Source organism: Pleurodeles waltl, chromosome 8, assembly GCF_031143425.1.
Source record: "Pleurodeles waltl isolate 20211129_DDA chromosome 8, aPleWal1.hap1.20221129, whole genome shotgun sequence".
Taxonomy (NCBI): domain Eukaryota; kingdom Metazoa; phylum Chordata; class Amphibia; order Caudata; family Salamandridae; genus Pleurodeles; species Pleurodeles waltl.
In genome coordinates, this window is record NC_090447.1 from 68,185,760 (window position 1) to 68,208,096 (window position 22,337).

The window sequence follows — 22,337 nt, forward strand, 5'->3', positions numbered from 1 at the left end:
ACTGATCCTGAATTCAACTTCTACTTACCATCACCCTTTTTTATTTTGAATGTACCTCAGCTTCCCTTCTATGTTCTGCTTACCTATTCTCTATTTAACTACTCTAGGTATCATGCCTGTCTGTCTTAGTCTATTTTTAAAAATTCACAACAATATCTATTAATTTCAGCATGTACTTGCTTCTCAAATAGCCCCTCAAATCATCACAATTTAATCATTAAAGTACCACAAGGAAAGTGGAGTAAATGCCCGGTAAATGCTAAGAATGGGTTATTTTAGCATGCAATACAAACACTGAATAACTAATGAGCAGATGGTGTTCTACTCAATATAAAGTCAAAGTTAGACCTATATAAATGCCATTTCAAAATCAGTGTATTTACATTTATAACAAGACTGAATTTTGTAGTCATCTTTGAGCAGAGAATCAGATTTTGGAGAAATGGTGTTTATAAGTGGTTTTAAATTTAATTTTAATCTGTGTTTGTTTATCGCTTTCCTAGGTTCCAGATTCTTTGGGCGATGCAGCTAAGGTAGGACATCATTGCGATCTTTAAAGGATTACGGAGGACTGTGTATCTTTTGGACATTATTTTCCCAAGAAGGGGTGGATAGGAAGATTATCTGAATGCACAATTGCCCTAGCTTTAAAGGAGAATCTCTCTCTCTCTCTCTCTCTCTATATAAATAAATGAATATATATATATATATATATATATATATATATGTATACACACACACAGATATATATATTAGCTAGCATCGGTCACCACTAGGTGGCTATAGTTAGGACCTAGATTCCGTAAATGTAACGTTTTGTATTTTGCCTATAACTTTGGTGCCGCTTGAGGAATCTTCAAAAAAATGTTAAATGTATACTTTGGTCATTTCAGCTGCTGTCTTGAAATGTTCAGGGTGATCCTATAAGGGTGGGCTGAGAAAAAGGGGGTCCCAAAATGTATTTTCCACATTCATGTTTCCATAGGACCTTTAGAGACTCCTACAGCCCAAACCACTGGACGGAATTACACCAAATTTGGCAGGAAGGTAGATTGTGTTGTGCAGATCACACTTTTTGTGGTTTGGTGAGAATCTGTTTAGTTGATTTGGAGTAATTTAATCCAAAATAATATAGATATATTGGGACACAAATTCACAAATCCACCTTGGATCCACCTCTGATTGATCCACGGATCCATGCATCACAGGAACAATCTGATTGGCTGGCCGCACCTAAGAGAAATGTTGGGACCCACATTTTCTTTTGTCAAGAAACAGTCCTCGGGCTGAAATATTAGAGGCAATGGAGTTGATGGGATCAGGGTAGAGGTTCCCTGACCCCATGGGGTGTTGAAGCTGCAAATTATAGGTATGAAAATCTTGAAAAAAAACATTTTTGATGGTGTCCAAGATGCACAAATCCACCGTGGGGCTCAGAGCGGTCCTCCGTGTAAATCTGGGGTTGGGTCCGTGGATCACGTGACACATAAAAAAAAATATATATATATATATATTCATAAACCTACTCAACCACCCAGACAAACATCCTCAGATCCACTCTCACACCCAGACAGTGTCACACCTACTTTCACACTCAGAGAGACATCCTCACACCAACTGTCACATCCAGGCAGACACTGTCACGCTCACTCTGATACCTAGATAGACTCTCTCACACTACTCTCACACCAAGACAGTGAGTCTCACACCCACTTGAATACCAACAGAGACACTCTTACACCCACTCTCACACCTAGAGATACTGTGTCACACCCACTCTCACACCCAGACATACAATCTCACATCCACTCTCACACCAAGACAGAGACTCTCACACCCACTTGGACACCAATGGAAACACTCTCACACCAAGACAAACAAAGCCATGCTGTGCATGACCGAAGGTCTTGCAGGGTGCAGGGTTGTGTGGTTATAAGGTGCTGGGAAGAGGACCTAGCTGCAGGCCAGGCCCTGCAGCCAGCCCTCTCCGCTCATGGCCGTAGGTGGTTGGATGAACATATAGGGGGTCATTCCAACCCTGGCGGTCAATGACCGCCGGGTTGGAGGCCCGCGGGAGCACCGCCGACAGGCCGGCGGTGCTCCCAAGGGCATTCCGACCGCGGCGGTAAAGCCGCGGTCAGACCGGCAACACTGGCGGTCTCCCTTCAGTGTACCGCCGCCCTTTTGAATCCTCCAAGGCGGCGCAGCTAGCTGCGCCGCCGAGGGGATTCCGACCCCCCCTACCGCCATCCAGTTCCCGGCGGTCCGCCCGCTGGGAACCGGATGGCGGTAGGGGGGGTCGCGGGGCCCCTGGGGGCCCCTGCAGTGCCCATGCCACTGGCATGGGCACTGCAGGGGCCCCCGTAAGAGGGCCCCTACAAGTATTTCACTGTCTGCTTGGCAGACAGTGAAATACGCGACGGGTGCAACAGCACCCGTCGCACCTTCCCACTCCGCCGGCTCGATTACGAGCCGGCATCCTCGTGGGAAGGGAGTTTTTCCCTGGGCTGGCGGGCAGTCTTTTGGCGACCGCCCGCCGGCCCAGGGAAAAACTTAGAATACCCTCCGCGGTCTTTCGACCGCGGAGCGGTATTTCGGAGGGGGGAAGTCTGGCGGGCGGCCTCCGCCGCCCGCCAGACTTGGAATGACCCCCATAGTAATTAAAATAACTTTACATTTAAAAAAACTAGAAATTCACTGAAAAAAAAGGTGACAGGGAGTTATATTTAGGAAATATACTTTTTTTTAAAATAGAAACTCACAGGGATGTTATAGTTAGCGTCTGAATTTACTTTAACAAAACCAAAGAAATTCAGCAGTTAGAGTTATTTCAAGTAACTATATCTCGCGCCCTAAGGTAACTATGACTCGCGCCCTCACCATGCACTGCTAATTATATCAGATTTTACAGCACTCCTCACAACTTTTATAACGTCATTTGGCTGTGCGCAGCGATGGTTGGTGGGTGGATTAACATATTGTAATTAAAAAACAGATTACATTAAAAAAACATAGAAATTCACTGAAAAAAAACAAAGGTTACAGGGATGTTATAGTTAGCTTCTAAATTTATCCATACAAAACCACAGAAATTCAGCAGTTATATTTAGAGTTTTCTCAAGTAACTATACCTTGTGACCTAAGGTAACTATAATGCATGCCCTTGCCATGCACTGCTAATGACATCAGATATTACAGCACTCATGACAACTTCTATAACATAATTTGCTAGTGCTCAGCGGTGGTTGGTCGCAGAGCCTGCAGCCAACCCCCTATAACCACCTAATCCTGCACTACGCACAGCCTTCAGCCAGTCCCTGCGGTGCATGACCTGTGGCCAGCCCCTGTGGCCAACCCCTATGACAACACAACCCTGCACAGTCCACCTTCCCCAAGACAATCTTGGCCCAGGGGTCTTCTTTCCTGGGACCCGACGTAATTATTTAATTTGTTTGGGGGAAAGGGTCTCACAACCTCCTCTCCAGGCCAATCTCAGCCACTGTGGACCCCAGGGCACCCAGTCATAATGTTGGGGACTGTGAGGGGAGCCTGAAGTCCCTCATGGTATCAGCTGACTTCCTACTTCCTATGAGAGCCAGAATTGCTAAAGTAGCTCCCGTTCTGTGAGAGCAGTTTCCTCTGTCTGTCTGCCTGTATCTCTGCTGGCAGACAGACAGAGGAAACCTCCATTTCGATGAAGGGAGAGCTGTTTGGCAGCTCTCCCTTCATCAAACCAGAGTGTTTGCTGTGGTTTTGGCAGCTGCTTCAAAGCTGCCACCAAGTCATAGAAAACAGCTATATCCCAGGGGCACAGCAGGACCCCGCCCTGGGGGATGGCATTCCCTAGGGCTATCAGGGACTCCTCGAGGGGGGTGGAAAGCCCCTCTCAAAGGTAACAAGCCAAATTCAACTTTGGAATTAAAAGTACTTTGAAATTCCTAAGCTGCCTTATTTTTACATATGTCACCCCTAAGGTAAGTGCCCCCAGGGTTAAGTGCAGTGTAACTATAAGCAGGGACTTTATAAAATATGTTTTATAAGCCCTGCTGAGGGAAAAACAGCCAAATTTGTTTTCCCCATTGTAGTGAATGTGTTCCATAGACTAACATAGAGAAACTTGGGGCCCGAGTGTGATGCTGGCGATCCGAGGACTTTCAATTCTGTGGTGATGGTCAGACCACTGCGGTTGCGGCAGTCCAACCCGCATATTACAAGGTTGGCAGGGAGACCCACCAATCTACAACTGTCTCCACCAGGATCTTTGATCTTGACGGGCTGATGGAAGTGCAGGTTGTAATCAGCCAGGACGGCGCTGAACACATCACCGCCCTGCTGATTACAACCATGCATGAGGGCACAGGAGGACCCCTGCCTAGCACCCTCAGAATGCACACTGTCTGCTGTGCAGACAGTGCACATTTCGAGGGTGCTGGTGCCCCATGGGTGCGGCAGCATTGCCGGTGGCCCAATTATGAGCCAGTGACAGTGCTGCCACCACTTTCCCACTGGGCTGACTGGCAGAATCCTTGGGCAAGGTGCAGTGTATCTAAGGAGGGCTCAATCACGGTTTGCTCCAACTTTCAACCTGGTCCCGGACAAAGGATTTTGTCTAAAAAAGTTTCTAAGTCCGAATGTAGAAAACTTGACCAAGGTCTCCCACAACACGTATCAGAAGAGGGCTCCAGTGAGGTCAGCCTCAAGTTGTGACTTTGTGCTGGTTGGAGAGAAATCTTCAAGAAATTTTCTAAGTGTGAAACTTTAACTGAGGCCTTCCGCTCAGTGCAGCTGAGAAGAGCTCCATTGCGGCCGACCTCAAACTTTGGCTTTGCCCCAGTCGAGTGCAGCCAGATGTCCCAAGTGGCGCATCACATAATATAAACCCATCACTGAGGGAAAACTGCTTTGCACACAACCACACATGCTGCCCGTACACAACTGGTAGCACATCCACCACTCTAACAAAACCTCGCCCACAAACAAAATCACACAAGACCAAAACTGCACTAGAAGAAAATACAAGCAGACAAAGATGTAACCTTTGAACCAACATCAGGTTGAGCCTTGATATATATATATGGAAATTTAGAAACATAAATATATAAATATTACAATTACAAAGAATAAGGCCATAGGCCAGTCCAAATATATGTGTAATTTGCACATATGGCAATAGTAAGTGCCCTAACTTGACTCCTGACTGCCATGTAACCTCCACAGGTAGGGGCATCAAGGGGGCAGGTAGGCACCTCAGGGATATGGGGAGTCTGGAGGGGGGTTGGGCTTAGGGTTAGGAGGGGAAAACTTGGGATTGGGTTTCGGGGGGTTAGGTCGAGGCTTAGGGGAGGGATGGGAATCCTTGGTAGGGATAGACTTCTTTGCAGGAGAGGGGCATGGATACCTGCAGGGGGTAAGAGAGGTAGTGGAGGTGGAAAGACTGGACTTGGGGAGGGGCACAGAACATTTGGGGGTCACATGGGATGGAAGAGGAGTAGGGAAAGTTTCAACTGCGAGAGGAAAAATGTCTTAGTCACACGGGGATAGTTATGGGAAAAGGATTTGGGTGTGAAGGGAGAGGGAGTGGTTTGCCTGATGTGTTTTGGTGGATGTCTTGGGTGCATATGTGTGTAAGGTATGCTTGAGGGTGCTGGGTGTCTGTTGAGTGGGTGAGTGTGGGCGTTTATGTGTTGTGGGAGGAGGGGGAGTGCAGGTGCTAGGAGATGCCATGATGGATGGGTGACTGGCTATTGGGGGGGTGACAGCAGGCATGGTGGATGTGCTGCATGTAGGTGTGTCTGTGGTTGGGGTGGCTACAGATGTGGTGACTGGGTGGATGTCTGAGGGTCTGCTGTCATGATGTCTGTGGGTAAGATAGGTGTAGTGGCTGTATCAGAGTATGTTGGTGTGGTGAGTGCCAGTGTGTCAGGTGTTATGTATGTGATGCTGGGGGTTTCAGGGCAGGTAGTGACTGTTGATGTCTCGGGAGGTGGATGCTGCTTGTGTGCATGCTGGTGGTGGGTCTTGTGGTGCTTGTGTTTGACAGTGCTACCCTTGGATGCATGCTTGTCTGTTTGTGTGCTTTGGCTGGGTTGGGGAAGAGGGGTTTGGAATTGGGAAGAGGAAGGTGGAGGTGGGACGGAACTGAAAGGGTGACTGGCTTCCATCAGTGTGGAGGTCAGAGCCTGAAGCGATCTCTGTAGGCCAGCCAATGCAAAGTGAATGCCCTCCAGGAATGCAATACTCCGCTGGACTTGAGTTGCCAGTCCTTGGATGGCATTCTTGATGGTAAACTGACCCACAGAGATCGACCTCAGAAGGTCAATAGCCATCTCACTGAGGGCAGCAGGGCTGACAGAGGCAGGGGCAGAGGTGCCTGCGGTAAAGGAAATACCCACCCTCCTGGGTGAGCGGGCACGGACAACAGGGTGGAGAGCTGCACAGAGTGGTAAGGGGTGGCGGACAAAGATGGTGCTGGGGTAGTCCCAGATGGGTCCACCACCAAGGAGTGTTCACTGAAGGAGGATTCTAATGATGATGTGCTGATCCAGTCTCTCCATGGCACTTCCCTCACCCTCCATGCCACTGGGTCCCTCGCATTCAGTAGTATCAGCTCTCTGGGTCCCGTGGCAGGTAACATCCCCAGTTGTCTGTGCCCCATCTCTTTCACCTGCCGATACTGATGAACAGAAAGAGAGAGACAGAGGGGGGAGATTTAGAGAAGGAAGGAAAAGGTCATCACATTCTTCACATAAACACATTACAACATGCACAATTGTAGGTATACATTGACTGGCTAGGGAATCCCAAGTAGAAAACCACAGATCCCACATCATGTCAAAATATGTTACTTCTATCCACCCTTTCTTGTCATCTCTCTCACTGACATCATTATCAATGTAAGGTAGCACAACTGGAGCATTCCATCAAATTACCTATAAACCTATGTCAACGTGCTCATCATTCCCTGGCTAAAGGTGATATTCTGTCCTAATCCAGGTCACAACATTACATATTCTTATCACCTATAAGATATGCAGTTGACAAGCAACATCATATTATGCATGTTCAGAATCAACACCTGACCAGTCCATGTCCATAAGTCATGTTTCATGCAAGTAAACACACTCTATTCTCAAACGACACATGCCTATCTGATCCCTCTGAACATATCGGATGCAATGGATACAATCTCTAATGAAGACACAACATGTGGCAGTCCGATACAGGTACCATCACATTTTTACATTCCACGTCTGGAGAACAGCTATGTCACTACATGTACCTAATATTAGAGGAATATCCGCAGTCACTATATACAGATACTCAATATCACACCATACATGCATGTACAGCTACAGTGGGCTACTTAGCACACATGAGACATCCAGTGACTATCACAAAGAGAAGCATTACAACAACTAAACCAAGGGCAGCCTACTAATTCCTACTAGGGCACATCACATTCCAACTGACATATGAAAACAGATTCACAGCATTACAACATAAGTCCACCAACATCACTCACACCGTTCATGATGTGATTTCCAGTAGTTAATTCCACACAACACACATATCCCACTGAAAAGACATGTACACATTATGTACACATGGACCGACATGATTGACATTGCACTGACAACATATCTCACAACAACAACACCTGTATAGTAAGTAGTAGTACAGCTAAATCATGACATATTGATTTTATGTGGTGAAGCAAAACCAATTCCTGTCCAAAAGGGCCACATTATCTAGGCTAAGGATAGCAATGATTGCCCCACTCAGTAAGATCTGCCCCCAAGTAACCATTGTGACACGATGTAGGCAGTTAATACCATATTAATGTTGCACTATTATTGGTAGGGAATTGGAACATATATCATGGACATTGCAAATTCTCAAAGGTTAGGACAGCCTAACCACTTACCTCCTCTAAAGTAAAGCCATTGGGATAAAAGTGATTTGCCCACATTTCAATGGCATGGAAATGCATGGTAAGCGTAAAAATAGAAAATCAGACATCCGTATGTGGATGCCCTTCTGTTACAACCTTCACATAGCCCATTGTATGACAATGAAGGGACAATGGGGACACCTCCACAAACTCATATAAACAGTCCAATACTGGCCATACCTATTGACTGAATGAGATGTCCGCCTCACATGGAGTCATACTATGTATTAGGATAAAAGGTAACTAGGCCATGTAATAACAAATATGTCAGGTACTACGTAGCAAATATAGCTGATTTTCACAGATGGGAGAGGTCATACACCTTAGAGCTAGATATACATATATTTAGAATAATGGACCTGGAAATACTAGATGGGTAGGATGATACAGCAGGATACAGATATATTTGGTTGGGTAGAGTCACACATGGTGTACTGTCAATTGTGCATCTCCACATGCAGTCATAAAAAATCCTTGACAGTGGTGATCCAAACGTTCCCATGTGCAATGCAACACTAACACCACATCTCCATCTATTAGTCAGACAACTTGAATACTTTGTATACCCAGTAGTCAACACAAATGTAGCACCTACTACAGTGTCACAGCTGCTAAAATGCAACAGTAAACACCTAACTGCCAGAATAAAGTACATGGAGACAGTCAGAACTTACTCCCTTTTGCCTGCTGTGTTGCCTCCGAACACCCATCCACCTCAAGGTAGGCCACTGCCAAAATGCAGGCCATTGAGGGTGTCAGGATCCGATTGGTACCCCTTCCTCATTGGGAAGACATCCCCTGCTGGGCCTCAGCTGTCTTTTGGATGAAAAAGACAAAAGGAGAAAGTCATGTACACATGCACCATAACAATAGGAGTGGTCAGTACACATCAGTCACAGCAAATAGCTACCCATCATTTTGGCACACACGTCTTCACATTACACCATCTGCATGCATCAACACCCTCACAAGTTGACATGCCTGATGCAACATCACACAGAACACCTATCACACATGGCTAGGACATTGGACTCACCTGCTGATCTGGTTCCCACATAGCTGTTCATACAGGTGTAGAACCTCTTCCACTATCCTCGCAAGCTCATCCGGGGTGAAGGCAGGGGCCCTATCATCTGCAGGACATGGCATGATGGCTCCCAGAGGCAGTGCACAGCAGTCAGGCCATGGAGGTCTTGCTGACAACAGTGTCAGGAGTCAAGTGAGCAAGAGTGCAGAAGATGGCAGTCATGGCGGGCACATACATGACCATCACTGCCAGAGGACATTATTATTGGCCCAGGTCCGCCAAAGGCAGCAATGTTTAACAACGGCAAGTTACACAGCTGTTACAACTGCCTACCGCCATGACAACTTCCACCGGTGGACTTAGGCAACTTCCACCTGTCCAGTACAGTAGGTCAGGCGCCTGCCATTTTGTGCACTTTTCATATATGGCAGTGTATACAAATCTGCGTTATTTACTCACTACCCCAAAATGCTGTATATCTGTATGTACTGCCACAATGTTTGTGTAACATATAGTGCACATGGGGACTAAAAGTTGCGCTGAGCTAGTAAATATGGTGATAAGTTTGTGCAGCTATTCCGAGGTTCATTGTCCGCAGGAAAATATTGATCTATTCTAAGCCATATGTGTGATTACTGCAGGACAGTTAAGTCTTACATACATGTCCTCTTACATTAGTTTCATATGTACAATCCCATTGTCAGAGTTGCCAATCTGAACCAAAGAAGGTGAAATGGGTACATATTTTTGGACTGTAGTGTATATGTCAGATGTGCTAGGCATCCTCTACAGATGTTAGGTGTGATGTAATAAACATAGTGTATATGATGTGTGCATACTGCATAACTCATTGTATCATTTCTCCCAACATAGTTATGTTGCTATAAGTAAACTAAGATAAACACCAGTGTACCATCAACTGGTAGACCTGGACACCACAGAGGAAATGCATGTCATCAAGACATATTGTCTAAATCGTCATACCATCATGGATCTTTGTACTCAGTTGGAGCCAGATCTGATGCCTGCCATTCGCGATCCCTATGGCATACCTCCCATTGTTCAGGTCTTGTTAGTGCTATATTTCCTGTTCACAGACTCCTTTCAGAATACAGTGGCTTTAATAGCAGAGATGTGTCAGGCCATGTTCAGTTTGTTTTTGATGGATGTACTGTATGCCTTGTTGAGACACATGGAATGCTACATCAGGTTTCCCCACCAAGCAGATTTGGCCTATGTGAAGACAGACTTTTATGAGATGGGAAACATTTCACATGTGGTAGGTACCATTGATGGTACCCATGTAGCCTCGGTCGCTCCCAGTACCAATGAACAGGTGTGTAGGAGCAGGAAGAACTACCACTCAAGCAACATTCAGGTGGTGTGTCTGGAAGACCAATACATCGCACAAGTCACAGCCAAGTATCCAGGATCTGTGCATGATTCCTACATCATGTGGAACAGCAATGTCCAGCTGCTAATAGCATGACTCCAAACAGAGAGGGCCTGACTAGTTGGTAAGATTCCTTTGTAGTGTGTGTTTGTGAGTTCTGTCTCCTGTCATCACAATGTAGCCAGTACCACATATATTTTTGAGTTGTTCAACCATTGTGTTCACAGGGGACTCAGGCTATGTAAATGTAAATTAGCACTTGTATAGCGCACTACTCACCCGTTAGGGTCTCAAGGCACTGTACTCATACCGCTATGGAACCCCTCCTGGCTTTTCCCTGTGAGGTGCCCACTCCTGAGCACCCCCAGGGTGAAGCCAGGCATCCAAGCGCTGTTGGGGCCGTTGTGGAGATTAAGCAAGCTATTGCCCAGAGTTGCAGAGTGGGACCCATTAATTAGATTAGGCACCGAGGCGAGAATTATCTGGTCAAGGGGAATTGAGCAGAAGACCTGCCGAAGCGGGACTTGAACACTGGTCTTGAGCCAGATCTCTGCTTCAGAGTCTGCCGCTCTAACCATTGAGCCACACTTCTCCACAAACTATCCAAACTGTCCTTGGCTGTTGACACCAGTGAGGTACGCAGGGGAGCTCCGCTACAATGAGGCCCATGGGAGGACAAGGCTGGAAACAAGCAAACGTTTGGGCTCCTGAAGGCAAGATTCATGTGCCTGGAACTATCTGGAGGACCCCTTCTCTACTCTCCCCAAAAGGTAAACGGCAGATTCCATTGTTAGAACATGAGGGGGAGGCAGCTGGACCAGTGGCTATAAATGCTGATATGGCAAGTGATAAAAAGCCTGAGGAAGAAGGAGCAGGTGACTCTAGGGCCGATCTCATCAACCAGTACTTCAAATGACATACAGGTATGTGAAGTGGACCTTTTGTTGTGATGAATGTACAAAACTTGAAGTAGATGGCTGCCATTACACCTCCTTTCTTGCTTCATCAGTGGGGTTGTCATGAGCTTCAATGGCTATGTGTGAGTTGTGGACGCAGACTAATAGTTTGTAATGTGTACAGGGCAGTATGTTCTGCTTTTTCATGTGTTATTTCAGCAGATGCTGTCATACACTTCTGATAAAGACATCTCAGATTTGAGGTATGTATTGTGCACTCACCTATCCCCTTTTTCTTCCACTCATTGATTTAGCTATGTCATGTTTGGCTCTGCAGCCTAGGCATGAGATATTCATTGTCAGTAGCTAATGCTGATTGCTGACAGACATGAGAGGTGTACCTGACAGGTACCTGGTTAAATGAGTTTAATTTAAGTGGGGTGGTGCCTTGATAGTTTATCCTCCATACAAGTGGGGTGGTTAATGCTTAGTCCTTTTCATTTACCTGTGGGGTTGAGGAGGATGTTAAATGGTGCATGACGTGTCAAGTGAGGTTTGTGGAACATGCGTGAAGGTTGGATCATGGCCTCTCGCTGCACAATGGGTGGAGTACTTTGTGATGGTCAAGGAAATTAGCTGTGATTGTGTACCAACTTTGCTGTCCAAGCTCCATGTAACTGTAGAGTGACATAGGTGACTGACAATAATGGAGGTATTGGGCCTATGCTAATGTGTGTTTTGGGTACTGGGTTCCTCTGTCGTGTTCTTTGTGTGTTCCATGGGATAAATGAATTTGTAGCTATGGTATGGGTATATAAATAGCCTGTCCCTGGTGATATAGAGGCCCTATCTGTGTGCCCTCACTTTGTGGGTTGTTTAGCAGAAGCCTGACTCTATAACCTGTATATGCATTGTATAACACCATGGATTACATCCTGATGCTACTCTCTGTCATTTGCAGATTGGAATGCTGACTATACAATTGTGTTGACCTGGATTTAAACCTTTCTGACATCTGTCCTGTGACATTTTCTGTTGCAATGTGTTTCCTGATGAGGGAGCCTCCGTCTGATGACCATTACATTGGCTGTTCGATACAGGGAAGATGACCAGACCACTGCTGGCAAGCATGATAATTGTACATGTATTATAAATGACTCATACACAGTAGCTGTGTTTAAGTGTGATTTACTGTGCATATCAAAAGCCTATCAGTAACAATTAAAGTGCATAAATGAAAATAAAAGTGGTGAGTGAAGTCATGGTTGATGTATTCATCAGGGTAGCTGTTACACCAGCTGGTGACACAAGCCCAGTATCCTTGTACCATGGGAAAATGGATTTTGTTTCAGAACAATCAACAGGGTATATCTGTGGCACACAAGGGTGACAAATCAGGAGAGGCTCCCTTCCTGGCAGTGGGTTTGGTCTTGGCATCTGCTCCAGCTGGATGTCTAGGTAGACGTCCACATTTGTAGGGGGTTATTCAGCTACAGAGGAAGGGGTGCCTCAAGCCATGAGGTACCCCTGGCAGGACCTCCATTCCACTAGCTGTCAAAAATGTAGAAGGGGCAGGTGTAACATTGCTAGTGGAAAGGTCCTGATGTTGTGTAGAGAAGGTCATCAGGGTGTTATTGATGTCCCTCAGCACCCCTGCAACGGTAGCCATGTGGCCATTTTGTGCCTGCTACTGCTGCATGACGTCTTGGTGGTGTTCCCTTTGCAGCCTTGGATTTACCCCAATATGGTGATGGTTTGGCCCATTCTGTCTTGGGAACGTTTGTATGCCCCAAAAACTTGGGAGATGGTTTCCTGGTCAGTTGTGTCCCTCTGAGGACCCATCCTCTGGCCCACTGCATCCCTCCCACACACCATAACCCCACATGCCTGTGCCCCTGGCACAGTGTGGCCACTCCCAGTGGTTGCAGGTCCATCATTGTGTCAAGGTTTGACTCAGGTCCCTGTACTGTGGGGCACACAATTGACTGAACCGTCCTTGGGACACAGGTTTGGGGGCAAATGGTTGCCTGTGATGTTGATGCAACAGGGATAGGAGAGGTTGAGTTGGGCAGGGTGAGGCTAGGTATCGTAGACTGACCAGGTATCCCAGATGGGCCTGGTTGTTCGTTCAGACAGCTAGAGGTGTTGTCCTCACTGGAGCATTCATCCTGAGGGGGACTGACACTCTCAGTTATCGTCTCCATGGTGGCAATGGCAAGGTTACCTGTGGAGGAAGTGAGACACAGAGTTCAGGTTAGAATGTGTGTTTGGTTTCTTATTTGTGAGCTGCAGACAGTGACTTAACATGATTCCCTGAAATGACATTGTCAGTTACAGCACAGCATACCTTAGTTTTACATTCAACTATGTGACTTGTTTACCTCAATCCATGGTGTGAGCTGTCATACTAGTTGGGTGCAGGCGTTTATGTAGTTTCAATCTTAGTATGTCTGATATGACATGACTGTTCAGCTCTGTTACCTAGTGAATAGTCAAGCTTGCTTGTTGTCTCACATTAGAGCTGCACAATGTACCATGGTGTCCTAGTGTGTACACAATATGTGAGTATGCAGGGGCAATGGTCCTGTTACTAGATGTTGTGCATTGAGTCACCAAACTTACTTTCCAAACCAGGTCTGTCTATTTCAGGTTTGAGATCTTTGATCTGTGGCCATTGGGAATGGTCACTGAGCTGTAGATGTGTTTTGCTTTGGTTGCTATTGTGTGTGTGCCATTGGATTGCTGTCATTGCCATGTACTGGTCCTCAGTAGGACAATCTAATTGGTGTAGCTAGTGAATTAGTCATACATGCACAAAATTGTGATGTGATGTGCACAATGCAGGTTTTCAAAATGATGGATTAGTGCTTTCTGGGTGTCGTAGTGCTCTGATCAGCCTGAAGGTAACGTGCCATTCCCAAGAGCTATGAGGGAATTTGGGCTGAGGGATGGGTGGCATGCAAGAGAGGGGCATTAGGTGATTAGGTGATTAGGTGAGAGTTGTAGTAGCACAATTAGTAAATTAGGGAGGATTTGGGTGGTGAGGAAGCATGCAGGACTAATCACTAGTATGACATAAATGTTGTGGGTACTTACCAGACTCCAGTACCCCAGGTATTACAGTCAAGCCATCAGGATGCAGTGTGTCCATGACCTTCTCCTCCCGTGATGTGAACTGTGGGGGAGTAGGTAGGGGCCCACCGCCAGTCTTCTGCACAGCTATCTGGTGCCTGTATGCCATGCAACTGACCTTCCCCAGTAGGTCGTGACACCTCTTTCTGATGCCATCCTTTGTGAGTGGATGAATGCCTACAGAACTGATCTTGTCGACTATTCTTTTCCATTTTCCTGGCAATCGATGTTTGTTGGACTTGTGCTCCAAACAGCCGTGGCTCTATCCTGATAATTTCATCCACCATGACCCTCAACTCACCATCTGCGAAAAGTGGGTGTTTTTGTGGGGGCATGGTAGTGGTTGTGTAGATGGTGTGTGGGGGTGTTGTGTGTGTAAGTGTGCAGTGTTGGGTAATTGGTGAGGTGTGGCTGCTGCAATGAGAGTGTGAGACTGTTGTAGAGGATTGTAAGTACTAGTGATGTGTATATTGTGATAGTTGTGCTGATGTGGGGTGTGTGCTGAGTGAGATGTGTATGTGTCCCTTTAGTGTAAGATTGCTACTTCTATATTTTGGCCTTCTCTACATATGTAAATGGAGTTTCGATTGCAAAGGATTGTGGGTTGGTAAGGGTGTGTTATATATTGCAGTGAGTAGGTATGTCGAGTGTGTGGATGTGTGGCAGGTGTAGGGTATTCAATCTATCCAATGTGGTGTTGTGTTCTGACTGAGATGAGTTGAGACCTCTGCGGTTCGCACCGCCACTTTTTTTCCACCACTGAAGAAACGCTGTGGTGATTTGTGGCTTGTGATCTGGTGGGTAGATTTTTGTCAGGCTGATGGTGCTTGTTGGTGGGACTGCCTCCTTTCTGTCCTACAGTGTTCTGGAGGTTTCAGATTTTTGGCTGTTTTTTGGCGGTCTTCACAGTGTGTGTCGTAATATGGCAGTCAGATTACTGCCAACATGGCGGTCTTTTGTTGGGCGCCACCGTGGCGGTCTTGCCAATAGAACACCAACCTTGAAAAGAGGCCCTTAATCTTTAAAAGTTAATATCTCCGGTTCTCTGCATTGGATTTTTGTCATTTTGGTGTCATTTCAAAGACAAAAATAAAATCTAAGTTTATAAATTGGTGTTTGATTATTATTGTGTTTTTTGTTTTATTTATGTACTGTTTTGTTGATATTAAATGCTTTACACATATGTCTCCTAAGTTAAGCCTAGCTACCAAGGGTTGAGCCACAATTAATTTATTGAGACCTTAACTGGACCTAGCAGGGGTTTGTGGCCTATTGTTCAGGATAGGTACCTACCTGCCTTTACCAATAATCCACTTTCCAACACAGTGGTAGTACCCTGGCACTGTCAGACATATCCAGAGTACACAGTACAGTGCTTGGAATTCACAAATATGCCCTGTGCTGTCCCTAGCTTCACCATTTGCTGCCTCCATTCTGCATTACCTAGAAGACGCTTTGATGACGGCATGCACCACACAACAGACTGCAACATGAATACTTTGTCGTGCCAGTCACAGGCCACTTTCATATACCTTGGCACCTGTTTTAAGACTCCCCGCTGCCGGCCCGCATGGACCATTACCGCCTGAAAGCAGACCATATGTAGATAGTCTAGTGGAAGTGTCAGAACCTACAGTGTTTGGGATCAGTGAAAGCGAGTACATTCCCACTGGTGAAGGGGCCGGGACCTGTCTGAGAGAGGTGTACACTGCTATCAGCTGTGCATCAGATGCAATGGCATTGGGCCCAAGAGAGCAGTGGGCCCATTCCACACCAACTCTAGCAGGCTTTTCAGATCCAGCTTAGGGCGAGTTGGCACACTCTCTTTTGCACGAGGGCCTGAGCCCCCACCCAGGAATTAAAATACTGTTTCGTACAAGCCACTAGGAAACAGCGAATTCTTTAAGGGTAGATATAGGGGGTAATTACAACCGCTGTTTTGGAGGAAGCACTGCCAACAGGCTGGCTTCCTGCCACATTTGTCCCAGTGGGTTAAATCCCCCAGGGCATTACAAGTCCCCCTCCCGCCAGCCTTTTCATGGCGGTTTGAACCGCCATGAAAAGGCTGGCAAAAAGGGGAGTCGCGGGGCCCCCTGCCACGGCCCCATGCAACTTTTCACTGTCTGCATAGACAGTGAAAAGCGCGATGGGTGCAACTGCACCCGTCGCACAGCCGCAACACCGCCAGCTCCATTTGGAGCCGGCTCCCATGTTGCGGCCGAGATCCCCGCTAGGCCGGCGGGCGGAAACCAGGTTTCCGCCCACCGGCCCAGCGAGGATCTCATAATAGACCCCGCGGGAGTGCGGCTGCATTGGCGGCTCCCCGGCGGTTCAACCTTGGCGGGCACCCTCTGACGCCCACCAAGGTTGTAATGAGGGCCTTTGTGTCTTAAAGCATCCAAGGCCTGGCAAGTAATTGTGCCAAAAGAAGTGGGCTGAAGGGTTGCAGCAATAACCTTGGCGTTCCCACTGAGAGGTTTTATCAGTGCAAACCACTGTATTACTCCTAGCACATATCATATTAAGGTTCACATCCTGGCGATGTTCTGAGAATAACAGTGATAAACAAAGTTATTTACCTCACAGACCCAGCGTGAGATAAAATCTTATTAAATAGGCCTCACAGAAGCTGCTTTTCCAGAAAAATCTGATTGCAGGATGGGATGTCTGAATCACTTATGAGCGATTCCCCAAATGAACCTGAATTACTGTAATAACAAGAGTGTTAGCATTTGCACTGAAGTAGGACATGTGAATATAAAGTTATGTGGACACTTGTTCTATAAAATTGTTTTGTCAGCGATATTCATGTTCATTGGTATTCGTAAATGCATGTTATGTAAAAACAGTGTGCTTTATGATTTGTATTTATCTGAATTGCATGATGACCCAATGGTACATCCATTTTCTTGCAGTTAAAAATTACTAACTGTTTTTTTCAACAATAAACACTACTCCCTCTCTTCTAAAATGGTCTGTGGGTACAATTGTGTTAGTAAATTAGGCGTTATCAGTTGTGCCTTCTATACATTGTGTTTAGGTCACTACTAGGATAGCTCAAGGGGACCTGCTTGATGTTAGTTAAGTGTTGGTAGAGGTAAGTCCAGAGTATTGGTCCAGTCTGTTCATAGCACAGGTCCAGTGTCCAAGGGGCCATAGGAAGGGGAGCAATGGCAGTTCAAAGTGGACAAAGTGACAGAGTGGAACTTATGTGGGACATTCAGGAGGGTCTAATTTCATGGTGGTGGTTTTGGTCTTGGCAAGTGTGTCTGGTGTGTGTCTGGTGTCTGTCTAGCTCGCAGGGATCATTTGCCGGGTGGTTCACCTTCTGCAGGGGGAGGGGTGCTAGTGGCCAGTGGGTCCTGTGGCAGGGCCACCTGTCCACTAGCTGCAGCAGTTGTGGAGTGCTGTTCAGTTGACTGTCTAGTGGAAGGGGCCCACTGGTGTGCTGTACAGTCCCTCGTGATGTTGGCCATATCACCCACCATATCTGCTATGGAGACCATGGTGGTGTTGAGGGCCTGCAAATCTTTCCTGATCTCCTGGTGGTATTCCTCCTGCAGCCTCTGGCTCTCCTGCATGATGGCCCAACTTGTCCTCGGATAGTTGGTAAATCCCCAGGACATTGGTGAGTGCCTCCTGGACAGTCAGTTCCCTGGGCCTGTCCTCCCCCTGGCACACAGCTGTCCTACGAATGTCCCTGTCCCCCTGTGCTTGTGTCCCCTGAACGGTATGCCCATTGCCACTGACCCCAGGACGCTGGTTGTCTTGGCTGTGAGGTGTGGACAGGGGTCCCGGTACAGATAGGCACACTGCTGATTGACGTGTCCTGGGCACAGAGGTGTGGGGATGCTGAGTGGCTGCTGTGGTGTTGGATACTGAGGGGGAGGATCTGTGTTGGAGTGGGTTTGGGCTGGGGTAGCCGACTGACCAGTGGTCCCTGATGGGCCAGAGAGTTCATCCAGAACCAGAAGTCCAGAGTTACTGTCATTACTGAGGGCATCTTCAAATGGGGGACTGAGTAGCCGTGGCACCTCCTCGGTGCTGAGATTGGCTGGGGCACCCGTGGAGATGTAAGTGGTGTATTATGCTACATGTTTGTGCCATTTTCTACATCCTTAGTTTCTTCTATATTGTTGCAGTTGACCTGCCACTTTTGTCTCTGTATGGTGATGTCTTGTGGGATTGATAGTTCTCCATGCTGTGCATGCATTGGTGGTGGTTGTACATGCAGTGCTGCAAGGGATGTTCAGGCAGTGGGTATGGCATGCAGGGCTTGGCATTCAGGTTAGTCAATTGAGGTGGTGCAACGTGGGGGGAATTGAGGGGAGTGATGGGTGTCAGGGTGAGGGTTAGTGGTGGCATGCAGGTATGTGAGGGGATAGGTAGTAAATATTGACTCACCAGTGTCCAGTCCTCCGGCAACTCCAGTGAGTCCCTCAGGATGCAGTATTGCCAAGACTTGTTCCTCCCATGCTGTCAGCTGTAGGGGAGGACGTCGGGATTCACCACTAGTCTTCTGGATGGCGAGCTGGTGCCTTGCTGCCATGGAATGTACCTTCACCGTAGGTCGTTCCACCTCTTCCCGATGTCGTCCCTTGTTCTTGGATGCTGTCCCACGGCGTTCACCCGGTCCACGATTCTCTGCCATAGCTTCATCTTCCTTGCAAAGGAGATTTGCTGTACCTGTGCCCCAAACAACTGTGGCTCTTCCCTGACTATTTCCTCCACCATGACTCACAACGGGGGGTGTTTGGGGGGACATGGGTGTTGTGTGGTGTGCGTTGTGCAGTGGGTGTTGAATAATGTGGTGGGGTGTGGGGTGTGTGACGGATGGGTGTTTGTGGTGTGTTTAGTTGTTGCTGTGATTTGCGTGCCTATCTCTTGGCTATATTTTGTTTGTACAGGGTTATATGTAATGTGTGTGTATGTTTTATAGTGCTGTGGGTGGGTGGGTGTGGTGTGTGTATCAGTGTCAGGTGTGTGATTTTAGTTTTGGCCAAGGTTGTGTTGTTTTGTATTTGGGTGGTCATTCTGACTGCGCCGGAGTGTACCGCCAATGGTTTACTGCCGTTGAATGTCCGCTGTGGTGATTCGTGGGTCATAATGTGGTGGGCATTGTTTTGTTAGTGTAATGGTATAGGTGTTCGTACCAAGAGTTTACCACTAACCTTTGGTCTGGCAGATATGTGTTTGTGGCAGTATTCTGTTGGTTTAGGGTGTGTTTCATAGTATGGCGAATGGATGTTCGCCTCCGCGATGGTATGTTGGCAGCCATCACTGCAGCAGTAAGCGGGATTTACCGTCAATGTCTTAATGAGGGCCATTGTCTCCATGTCTTCCACATGGTGCTGGGTGCCCTTTTTCACCACCTGCCTAGGTGCTCCGGGACATGCCACAGAAGCAGCCCCCTGTGTGTTTCCTTTCACACCCCCAAAGGGGCAGGGATCAGATCCTGAAACTCAAGCCCCCACACATCACAGCAGAGGCCCTCTGTATGTGTCTCCTCACACTTCTGAAGGTCCAGGGCAAGGCCCTCACACATATGCCCCACACACCACAGCAGCAGCCCTCTCTAAGCGTCCCTTGTTGTGAGAAAGTTGCATATTTCCTGCATGGTTTCCCCATTTGTGGCCTGTTTGTCAGTGTGTTTTTACTGTCTCCTGGGATCCTGCTAGCCAGGACCTGAGTGCTCATAGTATGTGGCCTATGTGTGTTGCAGTATGCTTGACTGTGTCACTGGAGTTCTGCTAATCAGACCTATCTATGGTCTATAGAATCTATGTAACAAATTTGTCACTATAGTTTAGTGACTTCATATACCAATTCTAATTGGCACACTGGTCCCCCCTTATAAGTCCCTAGTATATGGTACCTAGGTACCCAGGGCATTGGGGTTCCAGCAGATCCTTATGGGCTGCAGCATTTCTTTTGCCACCCATAAGGAGCTCATACAAACCTTTCTTCAGGACTGTCACTGCAGCCTGAGTGAAATAGTACACACATTATTTCACAGCCATTTTCACTGCACCAGGTAACTTATAAGTCACCTATATGTCTAACCTTCATTTACTGAAGGTTAGGTGCACAGTTACTCTGTGTGAGGGCACCCTTAGACTAACAAAGGTCCCCCCACATTGTCCAGGGCCAATTCCCTGAACTGCGTGAGTGCGCGGACACCATTCTAAGCGTGCACTACATATATGTCGATACATATATGTAGCTTCACAATGGTAACTCTGAATATGGTCATGTGAGGTGTCTAAGATTGTGAATTGAACCCCCAATTCAAATCTGGTATTGAGGGGCCAAATCCATGCACCCTGGGGGCTCCACCATGGACCATGAGTACTTCCAAACCAGCTCTCTGAGGTTTCCACTGCAGCCCCAGCTGTTGCCACCTCACAGACAGGTTTTTGCCCTCCTGGGGATTGAGCAGATCAAGCCCAGGAAGGCAGAACAATGCATGTCCTTTAGGAGAGGGGTGTTACACCCTCTCCCATTGGAAAAAGGTGTTACAGGCATGGGAGAGGTGTCTTCCCAGAGCCTCTGGAAATGCTTTGAAGGGCACAAATGGTGCCCTCCTTGCATAATCCAGTCTATACCAGTTCAGGGACCCTCAGCCCCTGCTTTGGTAGGAAACTGGACAGAGCAAATGGGAATGACCCCTCCCCTGTCCATAACCATCCCAGGGGTGGTGCCCAGAGCTCCTCCAGTGTGTCCCTGGTGTTAGCCATCTTAGATTCCAAAGTGTGGGGACCCTCTGGGAACATCTGTGTGGCCAGTGCCAGCAGGTGATGTCAGAGACCCCTCCTGATAGGTGCATACCTGGGTAGGTAGCCAATCCCCCTCTCAGGGATATTTAGGGTTTATCCTCTGGGTGTTTCTTCAGATTCTGTTTGCAGTATTACTCCAGGACTCCTCTGCATCCTCTGCTTCCAGCTTCTGACCATCGGATCAACTGCAGACTGCTCCAGGACCTGCTGTAACTGCAAAAAAGTATCCAGGAGAACTCCTGTGACCTGCAACTTCAGCTCCATCGAGCAACTGCAACAGTTTCCAAGGTGTGCAAGCTCTGAGGACTGCCTGTTTTCACCCTGCACCAGAACAACCGAAGGAATCTCCCGTGGAGTGATGGAATCACTTCTCTGTTTCAGCAGGCACCTCTCTATGATGATGACCGATACTCTGGGACTCTTCTTCAGTCGATGAGTGTGATCCCTGGAACACAGGTGATGGACCGAAGTGATCCGGACTGTCCAAATGTCCAGCTGTCCAAATTTGGTAGAGGTAAGAGCTTTCCTCCATGTGCCAGACAGCACCCCTGTGCATCGCATCCTCTGATGCTCTGTGGGCTTCTGTGTACTTCTTACAAATGTTTTTCATGCAGAGCGTGGCCAGGTCCCCAGCACTCCATCCTGAGACATACTGCTCTCTGAGTTGTTCTCCGGCAGTGTTGGATCCTTCTGTTTAGTGCTGCGACAACCGCACTTTGCAACTCCTTTGTCCCTGTGTCCTGGGACTCCCGTGGGTGCTGCCTGGTCTTCTGAGGGCTCTCTGAAGTGCTGAGATCCCCGTCGGACTCCACCATCCGAGTTGAGACCCCCAGGTACCTCCTGGGCCCGGGCAGCTCCTCTCCTCTCAGAGCACATATACTGGGCACTGGACAGCAATGCCCCACTATGATTCTAAAAACAAATAATATATATTTTTTAAAAAGGGGTGACAACACAGGACCTTTTTTCACACGCAATAATATACTTTTTCGCAGTTATAACTGCAGCTTCACTTTTTGATTAATATTGTATAATAATCTTCAGGAGCAATGCATGTTTTACTTAAAAAGCCTCAATGCATTACCAGTAGGTGGCAATGGGCCAGGTTTGTTTCCATTTGTCATGTACAGAGGCCATAATAGTTTTGGTACATGCATGTTTT

The 22,337-nt window shown here is 47.3% G+C and overlaps 1 long non-coding RNA gene across 1 annotated transcript in view; it reads left to right on the forward strand.

The window, feature by feature from the left end:
* The first annotated feature begins 498 nt into the window (after positions 1–498).
* Positions 499–22,337, forward strand: part of LOC138249056 (uncharacterized) — a 174,617-nt gene continuing 152,778 nt past the window's right edge. Inside the window, exon 1 of the long non-coding RNA XR_011194690.1 lies at positions 499–533. This is a non-coding gene — a long non-coding RNA (uncharacterized lncRNA). The remainder of the gene's footprint in view (positions 534–22,337) is intronic.